The following is a 24,720-nucleotide window of genomic DNA, read 5'->3' as shown; positions in this document are numbered from 1 at the left end:
ATGTTCTTACAAACCCTCATTAGAAGTAGCATTTAGATTTCTTCCTCTTGGGAGGGTCCCTCTCCTGTTATTTAGCAGGAAAACTTTCTACATGCAATTTCTGGTGGCATTTTTACACCACTGCTCCTCCCCCTCCACAATCTTTCTGGGTGGCGTCATCCACTCTCATGGTTTTAATTCCTATGTATAGGTTATGACTGTGAAAATCTCTATCTCTAGTTCTCACCTGGGCTTCAGACTTGCATATCCCTTGTTTTCTAGACAAACACCCTAGGTTGTCCCACAGGCCCTTAAATTAGCAAGTCCCAATCGAAACTCATTGTCCTTCCCTCTTGGCTCCCCAAACAGTGTTCTCACAGAAGAGTGACTGTATCTGGAGCAGGTTCATGCTATTTACTGTCTCCTAACTCTTTGAGGAGTGAGGTAAGTCTCCTGCCATCAGTTAATCATATCTTTCTTTCAGTCCCTCTCTCCAGCTTTGACTTATTTCCACCTCTGGGGGGCCAGGGGGCAGGCAGCAAGTGAGGAGAACGCACCACTAATAATCATCATTTGGAGGTAGTCTTAAAGCAAATAAATTATAGATTCAGAGACTGAATCTTCTCATCTATGCATTCATGTATTCATTCAGTCATTTAATAAGTACTATTAAATGCTTACCATTTACAAAACCTCCTCTAGTGCTGCCAAAGATGTAAAAGGCACACTCTTCAACTTCAAAAATTATATAATGTAATAGGGAAATGAGAGATGTGTACAAAGGACTACAACACACTGTAGGAAAACCAAATATTCTAAGAGTGATATAAATGCTAAGGGAGTTCAGGAGAGGAGAATCAGAGAACAGTCCATATGCAACAAACTAAAAATCAGCATACTGAGAAAAAAAGATGATGGGGTATTATGGACTGAATTGTGTTCCCCCCAAATGCATATGTTGAAGTCCTAACCCCTAGTACCTTAGAATATAACTAAATTTGGACATCAGATCATTAAAGAGGTGATTAAGTTACGATGAAGTCATTAGGGTAGGTCTTAGTCTGATATGATTGTTGCCCTTCTAAGAAGAGGAAATGTTGGAGAGAGAGAGAGAGACACCAAACATGTGTGCTGGCAGTGGGATGGCCATGTGAAGACACAAGAAAAGATGACCAAGAAGAGAGGCCTTAGAAGAAACCAAACCTGCTGACACCTTGATCTTGAACTTCCAGCCTCCAGAACTGTGAGAAAATAAATCTGCTATGTACCCAGTCTGTGGTATTTTGCTATGGCAGCCATAGCAAAACTTTTCTCCCTATTAGAGCCAACCTCGGAAAAATTGAGAATGAGTGAAGTTTCCTTTAGCTTCTCCATCTACCTTCTGAAATCCCCTCTTTCTGTTCCCCAGGTAGACCTTCTGCTGGTGGAAGTTCTCCCAGGTGAGGAGGATTTGCTGAGATTGAGGGGTATTTCCTCCTGAAATCATCGGTGTCTGTTCAAAGGTGAGCTTCTTCACCCTGAAGACTGACTCATCATCTCTCTATTCCCTCAAGTCAGCAACAGTCTTCTTGGGAAGTGAGAACTTCATTATTGATTGGGGACAGTTTTGCTTAAGATATTATATATGCAGGAAAAAATTTAAAATAAAGCAAAAAATCAGATTACAAAGCAGGAAAACAATTCCTTCCAAACTTGTTAGATTACTTGGTAAGTAAACTATGAGGAGCATAGCAGAAAGCGTGGTTTCGCACAATGCATCTTTAGGTGCAAGAATTTAGAAAATCAGGCAGAGAGGCTATGTAACTGCTAAGATCAGAGCCCCTCCCCAGTAAAATCACATAAACTCTACTCACAGCTAAGCAATCAGATGTCCACTTGTGAACCTCTGGTTGATCACCAATCCCTATGAATTCGATTGGATGATCTTGAAACTTTTTAATGATACCTGGTATAAAAGGAGGATGGAAACATAAGTGGAATAAATTTTAGTTAACGTGGAACTACATATTTTAAAATACAATTTCTTCCTCAGGTACTGCTGTTGGTTAGGACCGTAAAGGGGAAATAAAGCACAAATATAAATAGATATTGTGCATTTGCATTTTAAAGAAAACAAATACAATTATTACAGAGTCAATCCCTGAATTCTTCTAAATAATGGAGGGGAGAAGGTGGTATAGTTAGTACAACGCGGGGAGTACTACCAATGCCAACGATCAAAGACAACAGGCTTTAGAACATAGTCAGAGACACTGCCTTCTCTAAGCTCATGCTCAAAACCTTCTAAGCCTCAGACTCTCAAAGTCTTTTTGGAACCTTTGTCCAAAGTTTTCTGCTGTTGATGGTCAGGAACTTGGCTAACAGGTAGAAGAGGAGGCTCTGGAGGATTACAAATAATTATAGAAAAGTACTGGTAGATAATCTAGAGTTAACTCTCTTGCACTTGAAACACAGCAATAAATACTAAATATAAGAAGGGCCAAAGAAATAATTACCTGGGACAGTAAATCACCATCACACCCCTAAACCTGCCCCAATACGATGTAACAAGGCATGCTAATGGGTATGAATATGGAAAATGCAACTCTGGGTTTTAATGTTTGCCTTTCATTTAGTAGACTAATGGGCTCAAGTGGACCTTAAGAACATACCTTGCTTTCCCCCACCCCACCCTTTGCCATTTCGCATTGGAAGAAAATAGAAGTTCATAGAGTTTAAGGGACTGGCTTGGAATCACACTGCTGGAAATTGATCCTGGATTCCTAGATTCTCATTTCAGTTTTCACAGGTAAAAAACAAAACGAAAACCTGCCTAGCATGTTATCTATGGTTTGTATCCATCTGACGAAGGCTGGTTTGCAAACTAGGGATTGGGGAACCTTGAGGGGCTTGTAAATTGGTCAGCAAGACAAGGTGCCATCCATTTCCTTATTCCTGAGCAGTCACTCAGGCTATCTTCAGCTCCCCTCCATCAACCTCAACCACCTCTTCCTACTTGTCCCAAATGCACTCGTTTAAACAACTGTTGTATTGTCATGCATCTAGAGTACCTAGCTCAACCTAATCAGGATTTGGGGGGCTGGGACCCAGGCATATGTGTTTCTCAACTGTCCCCGGTGAATCTACAGTGCTGCCAGGTTGAGAGTCACTGAGATAAAGATGCAGCATTCTTTTCCAAATCACTGAGCCCTGGGCACATGTGCGGGTCAAGTAAGAGGGCTCCGCTCCAAGTCCTGCTCCTCTCTATGTGCCAGGAACATATTGGGGATATGCCAAGGGACAAATAACCATCGTACCTGGCTTCATGGCACTTATGATGTACTGTCTCCCTAGAACAGAGGTTCTTAGGCTGGCCACCTACCAAAATCTTCTGGGAGAGCTGTTTTAAAAAATATGACATGACCTCCAGAGAGGTGCCCAGGAATTTGCACCTTAGAAGAAGTTCCCTACATTCAGTTGCTGATGTAGATTATAGTACCCATCCCACGGAGGCCTCCCATTCTTGACTCTTAGGCTTCAACTAAGGCATAGACTAGAAGAAAGCAAGGAGTTACTTGGCTGGATTGTAAATGAACAGACCAAGAGATTTAAACTTGCAGGGAAAAAAATTCACAGTACCTTCCCCAAACCCTCTGGCAGAGTCAGTGTTTATTTGCCTGGTTTCCCTTTCCCTGGTCCCAATTCCCTCAGTTGTTTTTTATTTTTAAAATTGGGAATGAATAAAGAAAAAATAAAGAAATCAGGGATCAGGGGAAAATTTTTTTGTTTGGTCTGTAGAGTCTCTGCATATGTTTATGAACTATCTTGTTAGTGAGAAAAAGACAAAAAGGCTTTTGAGAGAAACCATAAAGTGCATAGCAAAGTGACTAAATGTAGCGTTTGTCTTCAGATATACTTTCTTTTTTCAGATTTACGATGGAAGGGCAGAAAGTTGATGAAGCTCTCACTCCTTGTTTTAAAATTTTTCTCTACTGTCAGCTACCTTGCAACTTCAAATAGATGCCTGGGTGAACCATTACTCACTGGATCCCTTTAAGCTTTTTATTCAGTGCCCAACACATAGATTCTGACTGACCTGGCTCAGAGGCAGTTGCTGAAATTCTCTGCAGGCAAAGCTAAGTCTAGACCAGACACAGTTAGGAAAGGAACGACCCGAGATGAAGGAAGAGGGGCTGGGGGAGAGAGCTGGACGGTGTGAGGTAAATGAGCCCGTTTCCCTACCGCAGTCCCCTTCCCAGCCAGTGGCAAACAGCCAGGTGCTATTTATTGCTCCTTTGATTGAACTGTCTGCTCAGGCATGTGGGGAAATTTGGGTTTTATATGAAAGCATTCACTATGGGAGAATCAAGGTGTAATAAAAAAGGAAGGAGGAATTTCTCTCCTTTCAACAAGCTTTCTAGTCCTCCAAGAGGAGGGATTTTCTTAAAACCCTTAGGAAACCTCTACCTAACGCCATTCAGTAGCATGACAAACAGAAACTAGCCCCTTCCTAGGTTACACAAATGGAAAAATATTGACAGTACATACTTGAAAAAAGTGGTTACAATTCTACTTTAAAATTCCTACCACAAGCGTTCACAGAAAGATGCCATTTTTCAAAGGGACACCAAGGCGTTGGATAAAGGGGAGGGTCTCAAATGATAACTTATTATAACAGGGAGTTATTGCAAAGGTTAAATTAGGGATCCTTTATAAAAATGAATAACTTTATGGAGTCAGCAAGAAGAACCAGGTTTTCATTAATTTATAATTTTGTCTTATACAGTCGAGCTAGGATCCTTTGATTTGAACATGAATATTTATACTAAAAAAATCCCCCTTGACTCTTTTATAACATGCCCTTCTCTCATTATGGAGCTATTAATAACTACTGTGTAATAAGGCCTTTTAGTGCCAGGCCCTGTGCTAAGCTCCTTGCACACATCTATCTCATTTATCACTACAACAACCTAGTGAGATACATGTTCTTAACTTAGGAGAAGCACTGAGAAGTTTGTTGTGTTTAAGACATTTGCCTAAATTCACCCAGCTAGTAAGTAATGAAGCCAGTATTCAAATCCAGGGGCTGACCCAGCCTGATGGGCGTATGGGAAGGATACACGTCCACATTCATTTATTCATTGAGTGAGTTCTCTAAGCCAGGATGGGACACATGGTGAGGAGCAAGGACTCTGCTTTCATGGAGCTTACATTTTGGTGGAGTACAGACAGCATACATGTTTCCAATAGTGAGTAAATAAAAGAGTGTGATGTGATAGAGGGCCACTGGAGGGCCACTGAATGGTGAGAGATGATCTCTCTGAAAAGGAGATATCTAGGCTGAAAATATATTTCTAAGAAAGAGTCACTCATGTGAAGAGTGTTCCTGGAGGAGCCCTTGAGAACCATGGTGTGAGGTAGAGGGTTTTATGAGATGACTGTGTGCTCTGTGATCATGAAACTCTTCCAAGTTGTTCTGTCCATATGGGATTCAAGCTTCTCTGTGTATTAGCAGAACACACAATGCTGAAAGATGTGCTGAACAAAGGGACTTACCAAAAAATTATTCTCAAAGTACCACCTTTGCCAGAAAGCATGAGGGTGGTAGAGGTGCTGGTAATCTGTCCCTACCCATAGGGGAGAGTGCCAGGGATACACATGGTCCCCTGTGCGTCCAGTGTCCAGAACAATAGAGGTCCCCCTGTGCTCCTGTTCACTTGGTAAACCTGAAGAGAGCTGCCTTTTGTGGGTTTACATGAGTTCCTTTCAGTCTTGTGCATTGGAGGATAAGGCAGAATATTTCTTAATAATAGAAGAATGAAACACTACAGGATATAATCCTTGGAATGGGAAAGGAATGGTAAGAAGCTATTTCAGTCTTAGTTGGCAGGAAGTCACATAACTTGTGTAGGGATAATTGAAATAAAATATTTAAAAATAGATCTATGGGTTTTAGTCAAAATGTATCAGTAACAATAAAACATTAATAATTGTCTCTTGTGAATTGTCTCTGTTTTGCATTTATAGCTGAATATGGGAGCTAGGAGTATTTTAGAAGAGAATAAATATGTGATCTCAGGGAATTTGGGTCATTTAAGTTAATACTAATGAGTGAATTGACCTTGACCAAGTCATTTAAGCACTCTTGGCCCCTCAATTTTTTCATCTGTAACATGAAGCATTTGGAATAGATTTTTAAGATCCCTCCAATTCAGATGGTTTATGTAGAATTCTATGGCCTTTTAAGGGAAAAAATGTATTGTATATGTCTCAGTATCTGTGAATGACCTTGTTATGGTTGTGAATAAAATAAGTTCAATCACGTTCACCCTTTTCAGCATCTAATAGGTTTCCCAGAGAAAGGTATTGCTTTCCAGGGACCACCTACCCTACCCCTTCTCCATTATTTCTAAGAGATGAGTATATTTTATAGCTCTGAGAGAAAGGATAATGTATCACATAATAATATCTATAATCTGTTGAACACCTACTATGTGCAAGGTACTTGATATCTGTTATCTAATTAAAAAGAAAACTGTGAAAATAGTTGTTCTTAGTGTCCTATTTGAAAGTAAGGAGATGGATTCAGATTCACTGTCACATAGTTAACAAGTAGTAGAGTTGAAATTGCAGCCCAGATCTGTTTGACTCCAAAGCTCTTTCCATGACTGAACACTTGGAGTAGAAAGGACAAGAGTATATAAGAGAATAAGAAACTAAGCAGAACGTTTCTGAAAAGCACAGCAGAGTTTTCTGCAGTCTCATGGAGCTAAGTAGGGAAAACTCAAAGTTCAAGAAGGAAGAACCATTCTGGAGTTGATATATCAATATCTTAATTGTGATGGAAGTTACACAACTATCTGTATTGTCAAAACTTACAGAACTGTACACTAAAAAGAGTAAATTTTACTGTATATGAATTACACTTTGATAAAAAATGGAAGCAAGGGAAAAAAAGAGGAAAGGGTCTTGGGATACAGTCTCAGTTAGACCTTTGGAGAGTTCATCCATGGAGAAGGGGCAAACTAGAGGTCAATGGAGGTGTACAAAATGGCAGATGAGTTTCAAATCACCTCAGCCCTAATTCAACTAAAGTGAACTTCCCCAACTCTATCAAACTACCAGAAGATAGAGTAACTCAATTTGGAGGAAAGTAACGTCACCTAGCACCTCAGTTGGATATCCACATGGACAAACAGAAAACCAAATCTTGACTTTTATTTAACATCATATGCTCCCCTCCCCCAATTCCAGATTGACTGTAGATCTAAATGTGAAAACTTACACATTAAAGCTCTCAGAAAAAAGAAGGTACCTCCATGATCTTGGGATACGCAAAGATCTTGTGAACAAGATGTATAAATTATTAACCATAAAGGAATAAAATTGATAAACTGTACTGCATTAAAATTAAGGACCATAAAGAGAGTGAAAAGGCAAGTCACAGACTGAGAAAATATATATTAGTAAAACATATATCTGACAAAGGATTTGTATCTAATATACAAAGAATTCCCACAAATCAATAAAAAAGATAGATGACTCAACAGGAAAATAAGTAAAGACTTTAATAGGTACTTCACAAAAGAGGATATTAAAACGGCCAAACAGACATATGAAAAAGTGCTCAATCTCACTAATCATTCGAAAAATTCAAACTCAAATTACACACCACTAGAATAACTAAAATTTAAAAGACTGACAATTCAACGTTTTGATGAGAAACTATAACTCTTATGCACCGCTGTGGGAATGTAAATTGGTACAATCACTTAGGTGAAATATCGATATTTGGCAGTATTTGCTAACGCTGGATATTTGTAGATCTGGAGACCTCAAAATCTTACTCCTAGGTGTATACACGGCAAAGATCCATGCACATATTCATCAGAAGACGTGAACTAGACTGCTCATACCACACTATTCACAACAGCCACAAACTGGAAATCAACTCAGTGTCTATCAATAGTAAAATGGATAAATTGTGGTAGGCAAACGATGAAATACTGTATTGCAAATTAGAATAATCTAAGTATCACTCAGGCAATGAACCTCAGAACAATTTTAAACAACAGAAGTCGGACACCAAAATAAAAATTCTATAGGATTACATTAATATTAAATTCAAAAACAGACAAAACTAATACTTGGTGTTAGAAATCAGAATGATGGTTCTCCTGGGGCAGTGGCCAGGGGTGGCGGGGAGGAGGCATGACTGTGGAAAGGGGCACGAGGGGGGCTCCTGGGGTGCTAAGTACTGTTCTGTTTCTTGATCTGGGTGCTGACTACATCACTGTGGTCATTTTGTGAAGATTCATCATGCTGTACAGTTGTGATTTGTGCACTTTTCTGTATGTTACACATCAATAAAACGATTATTTTAATAACGTGAATAGAAAAAGATGAAGCCTCAATCTGGAAAAATGACAACAAAAGGGAATTTATGGGCTCGAAATACATAAAATCATGAAAATTCAATATTCCCAGTCATATATTACACTAGTAGGAAAATAAAATAATAAAAAGAAAGACAAACAATGAGGGAAAACAAAAAGGTAATACAAATCAATGTACTCTGCAGGGGGAAAATTGTAGTCGGGAAGGCTGGGATCAATTTGGCCAGTTATTTCTAAATTAAAAGTCAACACTGGATTATTTACCAATGACTTAGTGAACTTTCCACATATATATTTTGGCTTACTATATCTTAGAAGGGAAATATTGAATGTTTTTGCAAGTGGCCCATACCAAAGCTATTCAAATACAGGGACTACTTATCATCTTAAGATGTTGTGAAACCTCGCAGTGCATTCAGCCCCTTGCTTACTAACCACAGTTTCCCCTCTTCACTTTCAAACACCACTCTTCCCAAATCTATCTCCAGTGCCTCACATGTGCATTAAGTGCTTGCACTGCACAAAGTTTCCTCTTCACTTGTTTCAATTGTATGTTTCCATTTAAGCTTTTGCCTGTGTATCTTGAGCAACACTTGTCTATAGTTTGCTTGTATTTCAGTGTGAATTTTTACATCTGTGTGAGAATCTTTTGATTTTCATAGGATGCATTTTTTCATATTATCATGGAATTATGCATACGGCCATACACAGATATTTGTATAAACTAGTAGATGAGAGAGACAAGGTGTATTAATAGGATACTATGTTAGGAATTTAGCTACCAGGCAGACTAAATAAAGCGCGAGACTAAGGAAACTGCTCTTATAATTCAAGAAAAAGTCAATTATCCAATGAAAGTAAGAATTCTCTTGGCATTCTGCAACAAACAGATTCACTGGATTGCTAACAAAGCTTTACACTATTCAGTTGGGTTGGACATAGGTCTTTCCCTTGAAAGCAGCATGGAATTGTGAAAGAAGACAGGCTGTGGGGTCATAACAGAGGTATGACCTTAGGGAAGTTCTTTGTGGGATGTCAGTTACTTATTTAAAAATGAGGATAATAATAACTGCCTTGAAGGGTTTTTACTCCTCTGTGCCTAGGTAGTTTTTTGTTAATGCCTCTATGGAGGCATTGCCACAGCGTGCTGTCATTGTATGAGCATGGGCTTCTTGATGGCAAGGACATGGTCTTACCCATAATTCTATCCCAAGCATTTAGCAAATTCCATGACATATAACACGCTCCATAAAAGTTTATTGGTAAGTGAATGAATGAATAAATGAGATAACATATAACCTAGAATGCTATAGGCCCCCAATGAACATTACTCCTCTCTTTTTCTCCTCCTTTATTATTCTCTATCTGGAAAGCAGAATGAATCAACCCTTAGCTTATTTCTATTAGGTGGCCAGGACTAGCAAAGGTAGCCAAGGAAATTTTTCTGAATTCCCCTTAAAATCTCATAGGAAGCCAAGGATATAGCTTATGTTTTTGTTCACAGAGGAGCCAATTTTGCACAAGTATGAAGATGAAAAAACATTCTTATTAGAACAGAACAAGATCACATAATAGTACAAAAGAAGGGCTTTGATATCTTAAAACAGTGCCTATTTGCTGCAGCCTTTCCTATTTTTTCTTGGACAGTTTTTGAATTAAGAATAATCTATGATGCTGTTTGCATTGGCCAAGATTTTTCAATTGTTAATAAAAGAATCAGAATAGATTTTTAGAGGTAAGATATTTTCTGATCAGAGAAGCATTAAGAATGTGTCCATGGCAGGGTGAGGGTCATACGTTTATTTTTAAGCTGTATGAAAAGTTCTCTACTTCTCTAAAGCAAGTTGGAAAGTGAAAGTAATTTATGGTATTATGAAATTTCTGGACTTCTCATGGGAAAGTAGCTGACCTCAGTGTTTGATAAGCTCCCTGTGGCTACAAACATACAAGCCATTGACTCCTAAGAAAAATGTAACATTTCTCTTTACAGAATCATGGTGTGCCTGCAGCTGGAATTTGGTTTAACTGCCTCACATCAGGAAAAACCTAATGTAGATATTTTTAAATGTCCAAAGCTTGTGGAGACGCAGTTGTAATTGTCTCTGTCACCATCATCATCATCATGAACATCAGCATCACCACCACCACCATCATTATCATTATCAACAAGCACTGATGTTTGTTTGTATTATCTGTAAGGCACTGTGTTAAATGCTAGGGTTCCAATGAGTGATAATAAATGGTACAATTAATTTTTATGTATATTAAATTTTCCAAAGGATATAGTCTTCATGGCACTCTTCTGCCTATGTGGCTATGTATGCCTTCTTTATTTTTTTAATTGAATATATATTATTTACCATGTATTATTTTATTTTTAAATAACAAGTGTTATTAAGAGATAGTTCACACACTACACAATTCATCTATTTAAGTGTACAATTCAATAGTTTTTAGTATATTCAGAGTTGTGCAATCATCACCACAATCTTAGAACATTTTCCATCACCCCCCAAAAATCCCTATACCCTTTAGCCACCTCCCCCCCACCGCTGAAATAGCCCCTATATCTCCCAGCCCTAAACAACTACAAATCTATATTTTATTTCTATAGAGTTCCCTGTTGTGGACATTTCATATGAATAGAATCATATAATATGTGGTCTTTTGTGACTGAGTTCTTTCACTTAGAACAATGTTTTCAAGGTTCATCCATATGGTAGCATGTATCAGTATTTCATTCCTTTTTATGGCCAAATAACATTCCATTGTATGGATATATCACAATTTGTTTATCCATTTCATTTGTTGATGGGCATTTGGGTTGTTTCCATCTTTTGGCTATTGTGAATAATGTTGCTATAAACATTTGTGTACAAGTTTTTGTGAACACATATGTTCTCATTTCTCTTCGGTATATACCTGGGAGTGGAATTGCAGGGTTATATGGTAATTATTCTATGTTTAATTGTTTGAGGGACTATGAGACATTTTTCCAAAGTGGGTGCACCATTTTATATTCCCACCAGCAGTGTATGAGGGCTCTGATTTTCCTACATCCTTGCTATGCAAGATGAATAACTTATAAATATATCTCCTGTGCAGTAAACTTCAGGCATATAGAATAAGTTTGATAATTGTAAGTTTAAATAAATCGAACCCATAAGTTCCAATAGACTCTCAGTTTATTAACAATCTCAGTACTCAGGAGTTTTGGATATTTACAAAGAAGCAATGCCCTAATTCAGTACTTTCTGGTTGAGACTACAGGTAATCAAAGCAATTGGATTATTTATTCAGTTCAGTCAACTCAGTGGAAAATTTGAGCACACTTTATTGATTTAGTGAATTGATTTTCTTGTTTCTGTTATATAATATGTACTTTGTTTAAAGTATTCTTAAAACTTTTTCTAGTGTTAGCTTTGACTACTGATTAAAATTTAAGTACCTGAGAACAGGGCTGTATATTATATTTTTTTTATGGCCAGTTGCTTAAGATGAGCAAAAACACAAAGCAAAATAACACTGAAAGTGGAATGATCCTGTTCCTCTTCTCTACCTTCTAACCAGCTAGCACTGCCCAACTTTCTCTTCCATTCCAGGGCTGTGTGCCGAGACCTAATCCAGTCATTGTGAAGCACAAAACTCTGACACGGAATCTGAACAGTGGTAGGGCTGTGGGCTCAGGTCAGAACCTAGAATCACCTTGTCTTACCCATGTAACAAAGGCAAAACCATGAATGTGTGTAGCCCTGAAAAAAATTTGCTGGTTGATGTCATTCCTCAGCATTTAAAAAAAATCAGTCTCTGCATAATTCATTTGCACATTTAACTCAAAGAGTACCCAGTGAAGGCTGTAATCCCATGGATGAGATACAGAGGCCTTTACACTAGAAAACTGGTAAAACATCACACTCACTCTGTCTCTGTTCATCATCACCCAGTTATCGGAATGTTTGTGGTCTTGGAAACTGGACATCGGCAAACACAGCAAAATAACAATGCACAGGGGACCATTTTGTGCACAGGGCCCTGGGAAGGGCCAGTGGAATTCCTCTGATCAGTCTCCTTTTGACTTTTTCCCAGAGACCTTGTTTCTGCACTGAAATGTCTGGAATGCTTGGTAGGGACGAAGTGGGTTGGTCACAGGGCAATTATGCTACTATCATCAATGAGATCAGCCATTTGTGGACTGATTTCCAAGTGACTAGTGGTATCACCAGTGGGTTAAGAATACAAATGATAGCAATTTTACAGTAAACAGAACTTTCACATTCCTTTTCCCAAATGATTTTCATGTCAAGCCTGGAGATCAGTAAGACAAATATTATTGGCAACATTTTATAAATGGGACCTAGAGAGTCCTGGAGAGGTTAAATGGTTTACCCAAGGCCTCTCAGCTAGTGGTGAGTAGATCCAGGTCCCCAAATCTGTTCTCTTTGCAGAACATCATTCTGCCTCTTGTTGGTTACTTAACAACCAAGTTCATTCAGCAGGAGCTGGTTATTTTTTATTTTAAGACAAATCAATCACTATATTTATTTTTAGAAGACAGATGAATCCACTGATTTGATTCCCAACTGCTATCATGGGATAAAAATTTTCAAAATGACAATCCTGAGAACTGATTCTTTGTGACCCTTGCAATTTGCACTGTCTTTGCAGTAATGACATAGTGGGGGGAGTGTTACAACTGATAAATCCTTCAAGTAACCATCCTAACCCCAAAGCATTTGAACATCAAAATAGATCTGTCAAGGTATGGTGGCCCACCACAGTGGCTTTCCACGTGAAGTCTCGATCACAGCGTCATTACCTGTGAAGTGTATCATCAGAAATTTGAGGTTTCATGTGATTTACTCTTTTTAAAAACATTAGGAAGGATTCAAGGTTATCTCTATAAACTTGCCTCTCACTCAGCTTTATTCCTGGAATCTTTCTTGAGTGGAAGAAAAGGCTTTCCTATGTGTGTTCCCATGAGTGAGGCTTCCCTGTGAATATCATTCCGTAGGCATGACAGGTGGAGAAAAAAATTTCGAGATCTGCTCTTCTTCTATTTCTATATCATGAGACAAAACATCAGGCCCAGTTTGAGATTCTATTTCCAGTTAAGAAATGGAAGTTGCTAAGGATGTAGCAGAGACAGAGAGCGACAAGATCTCTGCCCTCACAGAGCTAACTCCCTAGTGAGAAAATCAATAAATATTAAACTATTTATATCTTATTCACTTTTTTGTTGTTTTTTGGCTTGAGTTCTTTTTTTAAAATTTTTCTTTGTGGTAAGAACTGTTAACATGTGATCTACTCTCTTAACATCTTCTTCACTTCTGTATCCCCAGTGCCTTGCGCAGTTCTGAGCACATATTAGTTTCTCGGTAAATATGTGTTAGTGAATAAATAAATGAAGTCTCCAGATGTTCAAACTTTTCCATTTCTAAATCTTGATTCATTATCCAGTGTCATTCTTTCTGGGGCCAGATTGAAAGTGGATACAAAGAGGACAATCAGAATCTCGCTGAAGCCTGGTACTAATTTTATTGGCAATTATATTAGATGGTTGATGGTAATGTGGACAATATCCCAGCATCAATCTGTTATAGCCACAAACTTAAACCCAGGCTGCTATCTTTCAAAAAACTGTGTGTGGTTAAACAAACGGAGCATGGAGTGAAGATACAGATGGATCAATAAAACCCATTTTCACATTAATACAATATTTCAAATTTAACATCCTACAATAAATTTATCTTTAAAGAACGGCATTTTTTAAACATAGCATCTGTCTTTATTCATATGCCAACAAAAATACCAACAGAAGCCTCATCAGAGACAACATTTATAGCTGAGTTGATTGAATTAAGTGAAAAAGATAAATTAGTTCAACAAAACCTTTTGGGCAACTGCCACCAAATAATTTCACATTGGGCAGCTCTCTGTCTTTTGAAATGGCAATTCTGGCATTACGAAGGCACATGTAAGCTGAATAGAGCTGACATATATATAACTGTAAAACATAGGAAAATGTACTTTTCAGAGACAAGACAACAATCCTTACATGTTTGGAACATAAAATGTGATTGTGACAAATCACTGCTAAAGAATGAAAAACAAATAACGACTGTAACTCAAAACAACTAAGCTTACATACAAATGCCATCCTAGAATCTTGGATAGAACTATAAATACATTATGTGAAATATACTACAAGTGTGAGAGAGGAAAACATTAAATTTAGCCAGAATTTAAATGGTATCAAGGCTGCACAGATACTTAGGTTGTTTGGGCAGTGTTTTTTTTCTTCTCTCTCTCTGAGCCCTTTCATTTCCTGATGTGCCTCAAAAGGAAAAGCTCAGAGATGAAAATAAAAACGGTCCTTATTATGTTTTCAGGCAATTGGAATCCAAAGGAGGGAAATCCAGGAGTGCAGGCACTTGATCATAAGATCCCTGAGTGAGCAATCACATTTTTATACCATTTACATCCCCATAGCAACTCATGCAGTACTCATCAATTATTTACTGGCAGGCTGAAATACTGATGCTTTTCAAGACTACTTTTGTTTCTATTCTACTCTATTGCAAAAGGTTCCAGATCATTAAATCTGTAAAGTCAGACCTATCTCTGAAAGCTATATAGTTATACATCTTATTATGGAGAATATACAAATATGAATTTCATTATATTATAGAAAATTTAGAAAATATAGAAATATATGTAGAAAACAATCTTAAAGTCTCTTAATCCCTCCCGCCCTAAGATTACTTTAAAGTTTAAATACATCTCCCTCTGGTTTTCTTCACTAACACATATGATCCTATTTTAAAAACAAATTTATTATGTTATGTGTTCAGTTTTTTCACTTATACATATTTTCCTACACCATTCATTTAACATGATTAATAATGTCATGGTTTATATAATCATTCCCCTATCACTGGACATATATTTCAAGTTTGGGCTATTATAAGTAATGCTGTAATGGACATTTTTGTACATAAATCTTTATCCCTAAATCTCGATCACTTTGTTTTTAACTACTAAGTAATGTAGAGGGTGATTCCAAGGGATCAAACTGATCACATTTTCTTTATGTGAATTCTTGTTTTCAAATAACCAACTGGAGAAGTTGGGACAGTAATTACAATGTCACCAAAATATTTGTAAATGAGTTACAGCAAATAATATAGCAAGACAAAATTGTAAAGGCCTCTGGTATCATCCATTCACTGCCAAGATTATAGAAAAACTCCCCCTAAAAGTTGTCTTTAAGAACCTAATTTTCAAGATTAACCAATTTGGCCCTTGAGAAATGAGATAATTCAAAAGTGTAGCAAATTAAACTATTATAACAAACACATTATATGTAGATACACACAGTGGAAGGGAAGAGAAGGAATAAGTCCTAGTAGTGAGGTAACCCATAGCATCATAGGAGAGCCACTGGTGGTTTGAGAAGGTCTGGTAAGGAAGTGTCAATAGTGGGCTTAATGCTTAGGGTGCAAGTACTCTGAAGGTGGGGTTTATACTTTACACTTTTGTTTCCTCTCTACAACTCACAAAATATTCAAGAACTGCTCCTTTTTCTTTTGGCAAAAAGAATATAATTGAACATAGTCGATAATCCCTGAATTGTTCCCATCTTCAAAAATGGCACCAGCATTCACTGGGCCGCTTGAGCCCTGACTTGGGAGCCTCTCCAGACATTTCTTCCTCACCATCTATTCTCCGCCACTCCTCATGCAATAAATTACTAAGTCTAGTGATCCTCCCTCCAGAATATTTACTAGAAACAGTCCATTCATCTTCACCATTGTTGTTACCACTCTAACCCAAGCCACTTTATCTCATCTGGGCCATTCAGGAGATGCCTTACTGGTCTCTTTATTCGAATCTTCTGGCTTTCTGCAAATAATGATCTTTTTAAAAACGTTAATCTGATCAGATAACTGCCCTGCTTAAAATACCTCTATATCTTCATAGTGCAGTTAGATTATATATTCAATTATTTATCACAACCCACACTTTTGTTTGTGATCTGGCCCAACATACATCTCCAGTTTCCTCTGGTACCACAATTTTTGTGATCTGGTCACACTAGCTTTCTTTCAATATCTTGCATGGATCCAAATCTTGCAGGCCATAGAGTCTTGGGTCATGCTGTTTTCTAAGACTAAAATGATTCCCCTACCCTTCCTTAGTAATACCAGCACATTTCTCACTTGGATAATCCTTAGTTTTCCTTAAACCCTCAAAGTCAAAGGTTTTGCAATACTCACAAAACACTGATTTTTGTGTTATAGCACAAGCACAAGATACATGTTAAAAGCTTTAAGTATCCTATCCATTTATTGCCAAGATATAGCAAATTAAAATTATTGTATTAGATATACAGATTTTTAAGATTTTTTTCCTTCGTGTTATTCTCTTTCATGGCTCTGTTATTTATCTTCATGTATAATTACAATTTGTAATGACATTTATGTTTGGATATCTGTTTATTTAATGTCTGTCTTTCCTACCAGGTTGAAAGCTCCATGAAGGCATGTCTGCCTTTATTTTTTAAACCACTGATCCCCTAGCACTTTGCAATTACCTAAGATATAGTAATCACTCAACAAATATGTATAAAATGAACAAATGGACAAGAAACGGTCAAAATATTTCAAAGGAATATCTAGTGACAAGACAGTCAGGGAAACTTTACAGGTTTATCACCTATTTGCAGAGAGGATATTCATTAAGAGCTTGTCATTGGCTAACTGCTCAATTAACTGAATAAATGAAAGAATATATGGGTGAATTTTTATTAGCTGTCAAGCAGAATATGGTAAGTTCTGAATGAAAGGCAGATACCTATACCAAAGCACCAGTTAAATAACCTGCTGCTACCACTTTCCTCTAAAAGTAGTTTGAAAGAGAAAGCATGGAAAGCACACAAATATGCTTCCCATCGTAATAGCTGAATCATGCATTATCTTATTTGATTCTCGTAAGAACGCTGTGAGATACAGAGTATATCATCTCCATTTGACAAAAATGAAATTAAGTCCAATGTCTACAATTACTCGTAATGCAGTGGGTCCAGAACTCAAACACTGAATTTCTTTTCTTTTTTTTAAAATAAATTTAGTTATTTATTTATTTTTTGGCTGCATTGGGTCTTCATTGCTGTGCTCGGGCTTTCTCTAGTTGCGGCGAGCGGGGGCTACTCTTCGTTGTGGTGCGTGGGTTTCTCATTGCAGTGGCTTCTCTTGTTGCAGAGCACAGGCTCTAGGTGCATGGGCTTCAGTAGTTGTGGCACATGGGCTCAGTAGGTGTGGCATGCAGGCTCAGTAGTTGTGGCGCACGGGCTTAGTTGCTCCACGGCATGTGGGATCTTCCCAGACCAGGGATCGAACCCTTGTCACCTGCATTGGCAGGCGGATTCTTAACCACTGCGCCACCAAGGAAGCCCCAAACTGAATTTCTAACCCTAGAGACTGAGTAATAAGCGCAAGAGTGGAAAATCATGAGATAGCTAATGTGATTTTGTTCTGATATCCTCCTCTGCATCGGTGATAAGTTTGGTTGGGCTTTTAATAAATTGATACAGACTTTCAATAAGAAACAAATAAATACCCAAATCTTCCCAAGTCTTCCAGCTTAAAAATCTGATTTTGGTCTCAACTGCAATTCCTAATAATTTTGAGATTGGCAAGATTTTATTTTCCTTTCCAGTCATATTTGAAAATATACTCTGAGCCACATTTGTCTCTATTCCTTTTAAACCAGTGAGAAAAGGCTCCCAAGAAAACTGTCTTGGTACAGAAACCTACTCATACACCAGCTGTGATATTGGCTTATTTCCATATAACCTAATATGGCTAAGAAAATGTTTGACTGGAACAGAGTGAGGATTGCCAAACTCAACAACTTTTTAGTAAGAAAATTGCCACAGAGTCCTCTGTTTAGACATCGTGTAGTTGCCGTTCAGATGCTAATGCTTATCCATTCACATCAACAAAACTGTAACAACCTTTATGCAGTACCAAAATCAGATACCTGCCCCTTTTGCCCACTCACAGGCAAAATGAATGAAAAAAAGCTGCCCCAAAAGGCTCTGGATGATAGTATATTGAACATGTTGCCCTTCTTGGGTTATAAAGGCCCAGTGACTGGGTACACCCAATTCAGATTCTGCAGGAGGTCCTCTGAGTTTGTGTAAAATCAAGTAGCTTCAAACAGAAAAAAGGATGAAAGAAAATTCACCTCCACCATCTCCTATCATGGATTTACCAACATCTTCCTCAAATAACATCTCTGACTGACATTCTTGCTTCTTCTTACTTCTGGTACTCAGATATAGGTATCAATATTATCTTAAATTTCACCCCTTCTCTCAACACAAATACAATGAATAGTCATCAAATCTGAGGATTCTACTTGGGCTGTTTCAGTCATGAGGGCTTCCTTGCTTCCATTCCCACTATTGTTTTTGTCGTTCATATACTTTTGTGCCTAGACCGTTACTATTGTCATCTGGCCAGGCACTGCAATTTCTTTAGTTGTTTTGAGGCGTGAGAAAATGTATAAAGTCAGACAGATCTGGGTCTGAATTTCAGATCTGCCACTTATTTGCTGGATGACTTTTGCAGATTAATTTCTCTGTTAAAATGGAAAGCATCTACTTTGCACGGCTGTTGTGGGAATTAAATGAGGTACCATGCAGTAGTATGGCACCTGACATGAAGAAAACACTCAGTGAATATCAGCAAATTCCCATGTTCTGCTTCTATCCTCTTCCTAATCTCACTGCATTCTGTATACTAATGCTGGATTATTTTCCTAACTATGTATGCAGAAATTGAAGGTGAAAAATATACCCATTGACCCCTGAAATTTGCCTTGGTCATTGAGGAAGGGAGCACTGCCTAAAAATTCAATCTGGACCAAGTTAAAGAAAAACTAATGTCAAAATGTTTGTTGTGTCTTAGAGTTACTAGGGGCATAAGCCTAGGGCAGATGACTGGTTTTTTTGTTTGTTTGTTTGTTTGTTTGTTTTTTACAAAAAACCCTGCAGCTAACAGGACACCCTCATCCCTTTTCCTCTTACAAATCTTTTTTTTTTTTAAACATCTTTATTGGAGTATAATTGCTTTACAATGGTGTGTTAGTTTCTGCTTTATAACAAAGTGAATTAGCTATACATATACATATATCCCCATATCTCTTCTCTCTTGCGTCTTCCTCCCTCCCACTCTCCCTATCCCACTCCTCTAGGTGATCACAAAGCACAGAGCTGATCTCCTTGTGCTATGTGGCTGCTTCCCACTAGCTATCTATCTTACATTTGGTAGTGTATATATATCCATTCCACTCTCTCACTTTGTCCCAGCTTACCGTTCCTTCTCCCCATGTCCTCAAGTCCATTCTCTAGTAGGTCTGCGTCTTTATTCCCGTCTTGCCCCTAGGTTCTTCATGACTTTTTTTTTTTTTTAGATTCCATATATATGTGTTAGCATATGGTATTTGTCTTTCTCTTTCTGACTTACTTCACGCTGTATGACAGACTCTAGGTCCATCCACCTCACTACAAATAACTCAATTTCGTTTCTTTTTATGGCTGAGTAATATTTCATTGTATATATGTGCCACATCTTCTTTATCCATTCCTCTGTTGATGGACACTTAGGTTGCTTCCATGTCCTGGCTATTGTAAATAGAGCTGCAATGAATATTGTGGTACATGACTCTTTTTGAATTATGGTTTTCTCAGGGTATATGCCCATTAGTGGGATTGCTGGGTCGTATGGTAGTTCTATTTTTAGCTTTTTAAGGAACCACCATACTGTTCTCCATAGTGGCTGTATCAATTTACATTCCCACCAACAGTGCAAGAGGGTTCCCTTTTCTCCACACCCTCTCCAGCATTTATTGTTTGTAGATTTTTTGATGATGGCCATTCTGACTGGTGTGAGGTGATACCTCATTGTAGTTTAGATTTGCATTTCTCTAATGATTAGTGATGTTGAGCATTCTTTCATGTGTTTGTTGGCAATCTGTATATCTTCTTTGGAGAAATGTCTATTTAGATCTTCTGCCCATTTTTGGATTGGGTTTTTTTTTTTTTTGATACTGAGCTGCATGAGCTGCTTGTAAACTGTTTTGTTTTGTTTATGTAAGTACTTTGACCTTTCTTTGCTTCTGTAAAAGATGAACAACACCTCCACCCCCAGGTCGCTTGGGAGAGAATTAAGGCAAAGAGCTAAAAAGCTGATTTCTTTCTCATATACCAGTCTCATGTAACTTCTCATTTAAAATATTTCATTTTAAACTGTGATCCAGTCTGGACTATACTGTAAGGTCCCTCTACCACTTCAAACCATTCATCAGAGTCTGTTTTAAACAACATAGCTTTGAGGAATGAGGAAAAAAGGAATTTTTCCATGCTCAGGGTGAAGCCGAGAAAGACAGGAAGGGATGGAAAGCTGTAAGAGGGTGACAGGAATTTGGAGCAGGAGGTGACGGAAAAACATAGGCATTCCCACCACTCTCTTTCTTGGGGATTCCCAGAAATATGGAGATGGAGGCCCTAACAATTTTACCTGGAAAGGAAAGAGTAACCCAGGAAGAACTTTGTCGTTTGCAGGTTACATACTTGTGAACAATTAATCAACAATCCAAAAAATATTATAAGTAAAATGTCTGTTATCATGATTAGTTTAAGTAATTCAGACAACTGTTGCTGCATAATGAAAAGTACTGGTTAGATGTGAAAAGACCTCAATTTATTTGAGTTAGACTCCTAACTAGCCATGTAACTTTGGGCAAGTCACGAACTCTGAAGACCTCAGTCTCCTCAAGGGTAAAAGGATGAAGGGTGGAGTGGAGGAGCCCTGCTATCTGTGGATGAGACGGGCTGCAGTACTCAGGAAAGGCTTCACGGAGAAGATGGCTCTTAGAGAAGAGTTAACATTCAGATAACTAGCAAAAGAAAGGAGTGAGGACATTTCACTCTTGCTCAGGGAAAGAGCAAAGCCGTTTGAGCAGAAACACACAAGTTGAATTCATGAGTGAGCATGTTCAAAAGCCTGGCTGGGAGGGTTTGGGGAAGTGGGTTGTATTGATTACGTCCCTGGATGTCCATTTCACACTTTATTCTTTGAAGTAGACAGTAGGGGTTAGGATTTTTTATATAAATGATAGTTTGGGAAGATTGAGGGGACCAGCTAGTATGGAAATAAGTTTGGAGATTCTTGAAACCTGAATTAAAATGGTGATAATGAAACTGTGGAGGAAAAGACAGTCAATGAAGAATCGAGAAATATGCATTTATTTCCCCCAACATGTCTCATCTCCTCTGGTTAGTCTGTAGAGGTATCCCCTCTCAGATGCAATACTTAACTCTGACCCCTGGGTCTAAGCACTGAGCTATTAATGACTCATAAATCATTTGGGAGATTAATCTACAGGAAGGGCCAAGATCATTTTTTGTTGTAAGTATAAAATGACCTTGGGTTATTTTGCAAGTAGAGGTCTTTGCATTAATTGTATAACTGAATATAATTTTGTAAGTCTCACAAACCAACAATCAACTCCAATTGACTTCACTAAAGGAGAAATCTCCATATTATTCTGAAAGAATATACATATTATACACTAAGCAAACTTAGGCCTGCCTCTGTCTTATAAAGATTCATTTCCTGCTTCTTACATTTTTCTTGAAATCCAGCTAAAAGCAAGAGGTTAGCTCAGAAAGAATGAGAAATTTCACCCTGAGGAAGCCCTGCAATGTAGAAAACCTTGATGCTCCCAATCACCTTTCCCTTTTCTTTGACATGGGAAGGTTTACACCACTTGTGCACAACTTGAAACCTAGCTCTTGGGGTTTGATGCTTATCTAGAACGTCATACCACCCTAGTGGTCCTCAAGATGTAGTCCCCAGACCAGCAGCATCAGTGTCATATAGAAATTTATTAGAAATTGTGAAACTTTGGGGCCCCTTCCCACAACTACTGAATTAGAGACAGGGGAAGGGGCCTGGCAATCTGTGTTTTACAAGTTCCCCGGATGATTCCAATGCTAAAGTTTGAGACTCACTGTGTTAAAGTAGTATAGCAGGTGCCCTCAGCAATAAAAATAGTTAGCAATAAGTAAAAGCTACAGAGAAAAAAAACAAGCATATACATATTATAAGACTTCTACAAATCTGAAAGTTAGATTATGAAATTATCCTTACACAGAGAAAAAATATACTAATTTATCTCCCTCTTTAATACTTAGATATTTTATAGCAATTTAAAGACCTTGAACTATCCTAATTACTCATTAAAATAAATGATTTGAAAGAATAAATCCAAAATTAATTTTCTAGTAGCATTAACAAATTTGGCAAAGCAGATGTGCTTTAGCTGGGTACACAACATCCTCTTAACAGCTCTACGAACTAGAATGAGACAGCTGGAATCGAAGTCCAAGTCTACCAGAATGTATGACCCCATTCATTTTCTTTTTCTTTCTTTCATTCTTCCTTTCTTTCTTTCTTGGCTGCGTTGGGTCTTCATTGCTGTGCGCGGGCTTTCTCTAATTGCGGCGAGCAGGGGCTACTCTTCGTTGTGGTGCGCAGGCTTCTCACTGCGGTGGTTTCTCTTGTTGCGGGAGCACAGGCTCTAGGCACATGGGCTTCAGTAGTTGCGGCACACGGGCTCAGTAGTTGTGGCTTGCAGGCTCTAGAGTGCAGGCTCAGCAGTTGTGGCACACAGGACTAGTTGCTCTGCGGCATGTGGGATCTTCCTGGACCAGGGCTTGAACCGTGTCCCCTGCATTGGCAGGAGGATTCTTAACCACTGCACCACCAGGGAAGTCCCGACCCCATTCATTTTCTATTCAACTTTGCTCTCATCTTACAAATGTTACTTGCCTTGCCCTTTTCCCATCTCCCATTCCCTATCTCCCATTCCCTGCTTTATCTCAATCTTGATGCTTTGAAATGACAGTTTCAGGCCAAATAATAGAAGAATCTCTTCACATTATGGGTAGTAAACACTTGGAAAACATTATTTGCAGTGCTGGTACTGGGAATATAGGTTCAAGAAGAGTTTAGAGACATTATCGGATAATAGATTTAAAAGGGCCTCTGAAGGAAAGGAAAGGAAAAGAAGGCTTTAAGATAACATTAAGTTCTAGAGGTTTTAAAAGTTTCAAGGTATAAATTCCCACAATGGTCCCGTCTTGCCATCATCAGAGACACTGGGCTCTAGAACTCAAATTTGACTAAGTGAGATATATCTTAGACTCTAATACTTATAATAGTCTAATGACTTGTATATCAAATAGTCTCTTCATTTTTTTGTTGAGAAGTTATCATTACAATGGAAAATGGAAAAAGCAGAAGACTCCATGTGAGCAACTGAACGACAACTGGGAAGAAATTTATATTTATTATATACTAAGTGTGTGTCAAATGCCACGCATCCCTTTTTTAATGTTTCAAACAAACCCATGAGGAGAGTGTTTTTTCTCTCCATTTATAGAAGAGAAAACACAGGCTTGAGAGGTTAAGGAACCTGCCAAGCATCAGACAGAGGTGGAAGAGTTGGAACTAGAAGGCACATCTTAATCTAGCCTCTTGCTACCACTCCAAAGGGAAACACTCGAAACAAGAAGGAAAGAAAGAAAAGGTTGTTCAGTTACCCAGTTATTTCATTCACTGTTGTTTGAACAGAAGCAATTGATGTCTTAAATCAATCTGATCAACTGCACAAAAACAGGTTGTTTGGATTTTTTTAAAGATTTGATTGAAAACCAGTTGTTTCAGTGGCCATATGTAGACCTGGACTTAATAAATGACCACCTTTGAGTCCCCCAGCTGGAAGAGTACAAAAGAACCCGGAGGCAAGTCAATGGCAATTTGCCACCCCAAACAAATTGCAGCATGTAAGCTCTGAAACTTGAATTACCCTTCAAGGATTAAAGTTCAGGACTGTGAAAAATTAAAAATGTTGCCTAGCCTAGGAAATAGCATATGAATCAAAAATATCATTACTAAGCTTAACTGCACTCCTAATCTTCCACTTTCATGACATCTAAACTGTTTTGTTATTCTTAATGGACCAAATCCCCTTTCTGGTAATGTTCTGGAAATTCTATTTTTGTGGTAATTTAAAAAATCATATGGCATGTTCTTTATATTTGGTTTATGTAGGAGTTAAGACCACTTCAAACGTACTTTTCATTTTTATTCTGATGGCTATTTAATATTGTGTCATTCACTGGTTGAAATAAAAGTAGGTTAATCTGCAAAAATACATGAACACCCAAAAAGGATTGAATTGTATCTTTGAGAAATGATTTTTTTTTTCAAAGTCAGACATCAAAGGCTGCATA

At 38.0% G+C, this 24,720-nt stretch overlaps 1 protein-coding gene across 9 annotated transcripts in view; it reads right to left on the bottom strand.

The window, feature by feature from the left end:
- CALD1 (caldesmon 1) overlaps positions 1–24,720 on the bottom strand; it is a 177,327-nt gene that overhangs the window by 111,478 nt on the left and 41,129 nt on the right. For 7 of the 9 annotated variants that reach the window (XM_061198751.1, XM_061198742.1, XM_061198749.1 and 4 more), the window contains exon 2: positions 1,833–1,924. The exons of the other annotated variants lie outside the window; for them this stretch is intronic. The gene's annotated coding sequence lies outside the window, so the exon portion shown is untranslated. The remainder of the gene's footprint in view (positions 1–1,832; positions 1,925–24,720) is intronic. 9 annotated transcript variants of the gene reach the window in all.

This window comes from Eubalaena glacialis, chromosome 8 (assembly GCF_028564815.1).
Source record: "Eubalaena glacialis isolate mEubGla1 chromosome 8, mEubGla1.1.hap2.+ XY, whole genome shotgun sequence".
Classification (NCBI taxonomy): domain Eukaryota; kingdom Metazoa; phylum Chordata; class Mammalia; order Artiodactyla; family Balaenidae; genus Eubalaena; species Eubalaena glacialis.
The sequence above is the reverse complement of the archived record's forward strand: the minus strand, read 5'-3'. Positions and strand labels throughout refer to the sequence as shown.